Here is a 7,660-nt window from a genome sequence, read left to right on the forward strand (position 1 = left end):
ACAGTGATGAGTAAGATTATATACCTGATGAAAGTAAGAACCATGCATGATTTATTTAGCATGGTATCTGGGACATGATAGATACTCAATAAAGACTTGTTGAATGAATTTAGTAATGCTGTGGCATATCTATAATTAGGGAAGCCTACCAAAGCTTCCTCCCCCATAATGTCATTTTTTAAATTGCCTGTGCTGAGTGATAACTTATTTCCACTTCTCCTTGAGTATGTGTTCAAGTAATATTTTCTGATTCGTAGTCTAAAAAACTGAAAGGTCCTATGAAATGGGACTGAATTAGAATGTGGCTATTTCTTGTCACCCAAAGGAACCAGCTAACTCTCTTGCCATCAAATGGTCTCTTAGCACCTGATACTGGGTGGGACAATACTGACATTCTGACACCAGAAGCCATGCTTTGACACATTTTTGATGGTGGACTGCTGTAAGATATATTCTACATAAGAACCAGTATATCCATACATTTAAATCTGAAACGAAAATCAGTACTTCCCTTTAATATGTGAGATAATCTCTGATGTTTTCTATTCTATTTTGTTCGTTTAAAATGTTAGTAAAATGTAATTTCATGACCCGCTAGGGGATCTTCACTCACACTGAAAGACACTGCAATAATTGGACAGTGCACATAGCATGGCCAAAGCAGAATAACAATGCTTTCCTTGCTGTGGAAGAGAAAATGGATTTTCAGTGCTTATAACTAACTCATAATACACTTGCCGGAAATGTAAATTTATTGTTTACTGTCTATTTCTTGCAATATGAATGTATGCTTCCTGGGGGAAGAACTCCCATCTGCCCTGTACATCATTGTTATCACCAACCAGATAGAAACACAGTGCCTGGCTCATGTTAGCCACTCAAAACATGCTCATTAAATTGATGAACAAATAAATGAATAACTGTACTATAATGATTTCCCAGACACAATAACATTACATGAAATTTTCAATTATTTTCCAAACAGCTTTCATTTCCAAAGTCCTAGTTATACAATTTTCATCCTCTTGAAAAGCCAGCAATGTCATTATTGTCTTAAAAGGGATTATTAAAGAGATACATGGCATATTCAGTGGAAAATATCATGCGGCTCCTACAACTCATCCCAGAGTTAAAAAAAAATCGTCTTTGTTCATGGCCCTGAGACCTATGAACCGAGAGAGAGAGACAAATCTATCTTTTGAATATTTTTCTGGGAATAATAATTTCCAAATATCTTGGCAGGGAATTAGGGAGCCTTTGGAAGTAAGAGAGCCATCAAATCAGGAGCCTGGGAGCCATGAATGGTGAATACCAGTGAGGCTGCCGAATCACAGGAAGGTCCTGACCTATGAAGGAGGGGATTGAGAAAAAGTGAAAATGACCAGTAATAGCCGCACAGTGGAGGAAATGAAGAAACAAAGGACTACACGGCAGGGGACCTGGGAGCACAAAGGCAACCCAGGGAAAGAGAGAACAGAGGAAAGGGTGAGAACATATATCTATAGCTATCCATCCATATACACACAGAGCATACCACAGATATCACACAAGTCTACGTCAGCCAGCTCTCATGGAGCCAAGTGACTCACAAGTTTCAGCTCAAAGATTTGTTGCACTTAGAGGTACATAGTCCAAGCTTCTGGTGTTGATGGAGGTTGCGAATCCGTCTGTTCACTTAGTTGGTGAATATTTATTGAACATTCGCCTTGTGTAAGTATTAGGAAGAGAATGGCCAGTATAGTAGACACACTACCTGTCCTTATGAAATTTTTATTCTAATGGGGAATTTAGACACAGTTAATACTAATAAATGAATTATACAGTTAATCGTTGATCTCAATTTAAAAGATTATGGAGATGGCCAATGGTATTGTAAACACTTGAGCTATGATCTAAAGCATGAAGAGGAGCCAACTAGGGCATTCCAAGTAGAGAGGACAGTATTTGCAAAGGCCCTGTGGCAGGGAAGTCTGTTCCATTTGAGGACAGCATGGCTGGAGCGCAGTGAATGAGGGCAGAATCACGAGGGAAGTAAGCAGGGTCTGGACTTGCAGAGCATGCTAAGGATTTGCTATTTTCTCCTGAGAGAAATGGGAATCCATTCAAGGGTTCTAAGCAGAGTTCAGAGGGGCAGCACTGGGGAGAGATCAGGGGCAGGATTTAACATGAGTATATCTGTCTAAGGCCGATTCTGTGGCACATGTTCCAGCCTGCTGGTTGTCAGTTGCTGTGAGCCTCTCATTCTATTTCTAACGGATGAGGTTTTGTTAGGCCCAACAGCTTTAGTTCTTTTACTGAATGATCTTTCCATTATGTCCCTGAATCTGTCCATTTTACTGTGCAGAGAAGTTCTCCGTTTTAAACCATTTCTCATTAGAGAATGATTAAAAAAAAAAACAAAAAACAAGCTTTGCCTCTCTGTTACTACTGAAGAAAATGTTCTTGAGAGAGAGGCTTGTCTTAATCTTGGGCCTGTAACTCGTGCACTCCAATAATGATTTGCAATAAATCTGCTTAAATCCTCATCGTATCTCCCTTTTAATCCACAGCTCCTTCCCGACATATCAAGCTTGGAAAGACACAAATCCCCTCACTTATTAAAAGAAACCCACGGTTCCATAACCTGAGAGTGTAGTTCCATTTGTACAAGAGTGTGGCTAAGTACAGCTTTGTGAAATTTTGATGAAAATGGAATTTTACTTTCCAGATGAGGAAAGTGAGAGCCAGAGGGCTTGGGACTCTAACAGTCCAAAGAGCCCTATCTAGGCAGCTAGGATGCATCCTTCTAGGGTTTTTATATTGCTTTTCAGATTCGATCAAATTCAATTTGACTATGAACCATTATTTCTAAAAAAACCTATTCTTGAAAAAATTCAGGTGTGAAATCTGAACCTTAGTGGGAACATTTGAGTTTAATTACCACATCTAAAAATGAGGGAAGATTGGGAAAATTCTTTTAAATATTTATAAAGGAGTTATCGTGTGTCAGGCACTGTGCCGAACACAGCTTTAGATGCACTATGTCATTTTACCCTTGTAAACTGTTCTATGAGGTAGATGCTACTAACATCTCCATTTTACAGGTGAGGAAAATGAGACTCAGAATGGTTAATTCAGTGCTTGAGATTGTGGAAGAACCAGGATCTGAACCCTGTTTATACATTTCAAACACTGTCTCTTTTAATTCCAATACAATACTATAATATTAATTGCCTAAAATGTATGAACACCAGGCCAGTTTTGACAGGTTCCTAGTATTGTCTAATAATGTGACGTTAGTAACTCAGGCTGGCATCTAGGAAAGGTGGTGACTTGAGTTTAGAAATCAAACCCCTCCCTCCCCTCTCTTCCTTCCCGTAAACTGAGCAAAAAGACCAAAGGATCCAAAAACAGGGGGACGAAAACTTGCATCAGTACAAGAGACCAGAGATGGTGCCATACCCATGTCAGAAACTTGCAAGAATTTCTGATATGGTACAGAAATCACATGTGAAAGTAGGGCAGTTTTAAGGGAACGAAGCAGAAACGAATCTGCAGAATCCTTAACAGCCTCTAATTTGGACTCACATTGGGGTGGGGTGAGACAGGCTGCAGGACAAAGGGGTTTCCCTCAGAGCCCCTGCTACACTGGGGTCAATCAACAGCAGTCAGCCCAGCAGGCAGAGGTTCCATCAGGGAAAAAGCCCTGGGGAGGTGGACTGCATATTGAGAGGCAATTTAAGAGCAACTGGGTGGATTTATTTTTTTTCTCTCCATCCGTGATGTCAAGAAGGTAACAAAACATTACCTACAGCAAACATTTCAATCAGAACATGCAATTCATTTAGAATACAAACTTCCTAAGTAAGATAGGTAGTCTGTCCCAAGGAATGGAACATGCATTTGTTTCTTAGCCTTGGGATTACACAGGGAAGATTCCATTGGTATTTGTGGTGCAGAGAGAAAGATGGTGTGCTGTTTGCTGGTTTTCAAGGTGTGGAAAGTTGATTCTTATCATTCCTTTTTTTCCTCTCTGTAAGTTCTACCCCCTGCCTATCCTATAAGACCCAGCTCAATTGCCCATTCTTTCATAAAACCATTACTAACCTCCTTATTTTTCATCCCCCTAAACCAGCAGTAATGTCTACATCCTTTTGTGTTTGTTTACTAATTGTTGTTGTTTACTTAATTTTTAAAGTTATAGTTGTATAGGGTTAAAATCAAAACTCACTACTAGGAGGGTATAAGATGAAAATATATCTCCCTACCACCCCAGCCCTCTACCTTCTCCCCAGAGGCATTTTCTGTTTTCAGTTTCTTAACTATCTCTCCAAAGATAGTCACCTATACCAGCAAATAGAAGTTCCCTCTGCACATTTTTCTGCCCCTTCCCTCCTTCATTTTAGCATGTATCTTGGAGATTATTCTACATCAAACATAAATCCACCTCATTTATTTCCATGGCTGTCTAACATTACATTCATGTCTCCCTCTTTTGAATCCCACTGGTGTACCTGCATTGCTGCTGTTAAGATACATGTCTCATTGACCTTGAGATCTAGTGTCCGTACAATTCTCTGCTGGATTTTAATTCATTAATGGCAAAGACTATATATTATTCTTTGTTACATTTCTTTAAGTCTTATTATCATCTTGAGGTAGAAGTATGAAATAATTAAATTATAAAGCTCTGTCAATGTACCATTTTGTCATAGAATAACAAGTTTTTTTTAAAAATTGAGGTACAATTTATAAGCAATAAAATGCTCAAATCTTAAGTGTTCAGTTCGATAAGTTCTGACAGTTGTAACTAACGGTCAAAGTAAGATATGGAATGTTTGCATCACCCTGGAAAACTCCCTCATGCAGCCCTCCAGTCAATTTTTAACTGTCCCCCACACCAGAGGCAATGATTTTCTGATTTCTGTCACCATATGTCAATTTTCTATTTTCTTGTACTTAATTTAAGTGAAATAAGGTAGTATATATTCTTTGGTTCCTTTTCATTGCTGAGTAATAACAACTTTCATGTATAACATACAGCAGTGTTAATTATATTTTTCATGTTGCACATTACATCCCTAGTACTTATGTATCTCACAACGGGAAGTTCGTAGTAGCTTTTGACTATCTTTATCCAACTCCCCCTCTCTTACCCACAACCTTTGGTAATCACAAATCTGATCTCTTTTTCTATGAGTTTGTTTGTTTTTGAAGTATAGTTGACCTACAACACTATGTTAGTTCCTGTTATACAACATAGTGATTTTTTTTCTATACATTTTAAAATGATCACAACCTTAAGTCCAGTCACAATATGTCACTATTCAAAGATATTACTTAGTTATTGCCTATATAGCCCACACTGTACATTTTGTAATCCTGATTCATTTATTTTGCAGCTGTAAGTTTGTACTTCTTAATCTCCTTCAACTATTTCTTTCTTCCCCATGCCTCCCTCTCCTCTGGTAATCACCCATTTATTCTCTGTATTTATAACTCTGTTTCTGTTTTGTTATGTTCCTTCATTTGTTTTGTTTCTTAGATTCCACATGTAAGTGAAATCAAGCAGTGTTTGTTTTCCTTTGTCTGACTTATTTCACTTAGCATAATACTCTCTAGGTCTATCCATGTTATTGCAAATGGCAAGATTTTATTCTTTTTTATGGCTTAGTAATATTCCATTGTGTTTGTGTGTATGTGTTATATATATATCACATCTTTTCATACTTTTTATCCATTCATCTGTTGATGGGCACTTGGGATGCTTCCATAGCTTGGCTATTATAAATAATGCTGCAATGAACATAGGAGTGCATATATCTTTTCTAATTGGTGTTTTTGTTTTCTTTAGATAAATATCCAGGAGTGGAATTGCTGAATCACATGGTAGTTTTATTTTTAATTTTTTGAGGAACCTTCAAAATGTTTTCCATAGTGGCTTGGCTGCACCAATTTATGTTCCTGCCAACAGTGCATGAGGGTTCCCTTTTCTGTACATCCCTACCAACACTTGTTATTTGTTGTCTTTTTGATTGTAGCCATCCAGACAGGTGTGAAGTGATATCTCATTTTGGCTTTGATTTGCATTTCTCTGATCATTAGTAATTTTCTTCTAGAAGTGTCATGGTTTCAGGTCTTACATTTAAGTCTTTAATTCATTTTTAATTTATTTTTCTGCATGGTGTGAGAAAGTAGCCCAGTTTGATTCTTTTGCATATAGCTGTCCAGTTTTCCCAACACCATTTATTGAAGAGGCTGTATTTTCCCCGTTTAATATTCTTGCCTCCTTTTTCATAGATTAATTACCCGTGTAAGCATGGGTTCATTCTTGATTCTCTATTTTGTTCCCTTGAGCCATGTGTCTATTTTTGTGCCAGTACCATACTGTTTTGATGACTGTAGCTTTGTAGTATAGTTTGAAACCAGCTTTTTTCTTTTTCCTCAAGATTGTTTTGACTCTTCAGGGTCTTTAGTGTTTCCATACAAATTATATAATTATTATAATTCCGTGAAAAATGCCATTGGTATTTTGATAGGGATTACATTGAATCTGTAGATTGCCTTGAATAATATGGTCACTTTTACAATATTAATTCTTACAATCCATGAACATGGTATATCTTTCCATCTGTTTGTGTCATCTTCAATTTCTTTAATTAGTGTCTTATCAATTTCCAAATACAGGTCTTTTACCTCCTTAGTTGATTAATCCCTAGGTATTTTATTCTTGTTGATATGATTGTGAATGAGATTATACTTTTAATTTTGCTTTCTCATAGTTTGTTGTTGGTGTTTAGAAATCCAACAGATTACTGTATATTAATGTTGTATCCTGTAACTTTACTGAATTCATTGATGAGCTCTGGTGGTTTTTTGGTGGCATCCTGAGGATTTTCTATGTATAGTATCATATCATCTGCAAGCAGTGACAGTTTTAATTCTTCATTTCCAATTTGGATTCCTTTTATTTCTTTTTCTTGTCTGATAGCTGTGGCTAGGACTTCCAATACTATGTTGAGAGAGTGGGCATCCTTGTCTTGTTTCTGATCTTAGAGGAAATGCTTTCAACTTTTCACAGTTGACTATGATGTTAGCTATGGGTTTATTATATATGGCCATTATTATCTTGAAGTATGTTTCCTCTATACCAACTTTGTGGAGGTTAGTTTTATCATAAGTAGTTGTTTCATTTTCTCTAAAGCTTTTTTTGAATCTATTGAGATCATCATATGGTTTTTATTCTTCAATTTGTTAATGTGGTGTATCACATTGATTGATTTGCAGATACAGAACAATCCTTGCATCCCTGGGATAAATCCCACTTGGTCATGGTGTATAATCCTTTCAATGTGTTGTTGAATTTGGTTTGCTAGGATTTTGTTGAGGATGTTTTCATCTATGTTCATAAATGTTTTAGGCCTGTAATGTTCTTTTTTTGTGTGATATCTTTCTCTGGTTTTGGCATCAGGGTGATGCTGGTCTCACAGAATGAGTTCAGAAGGCTTCCTTCCTCTGCAATTTTTTGGAATAGTTTGAGAAGGATAGGTGTTAACTCTTCTCTAAAAGTTTGGTAGAATTCATCTGTGAAGGCTTCTGGTCCTGGACCTTTGTTTTGGGGAAGTTTTTAAAATTACTGATGCAATTTTCTTCTGGTAATTGGTCTGTTCATATTTTCTAT

Source organism: Balaenoptera borealis (genome assembly GCF_965194805.1).
Source record: "Balaenoptera borealis genome assembly, chromosome: 2".
NCBI classification, from domain to species: domain Eukaryota; kingdom Metazoa; phylum Chordata; class Mammalia; order Artiodactyla; family Balaenopteridae; genus Balaenoptera; species Balaenoptera borealis.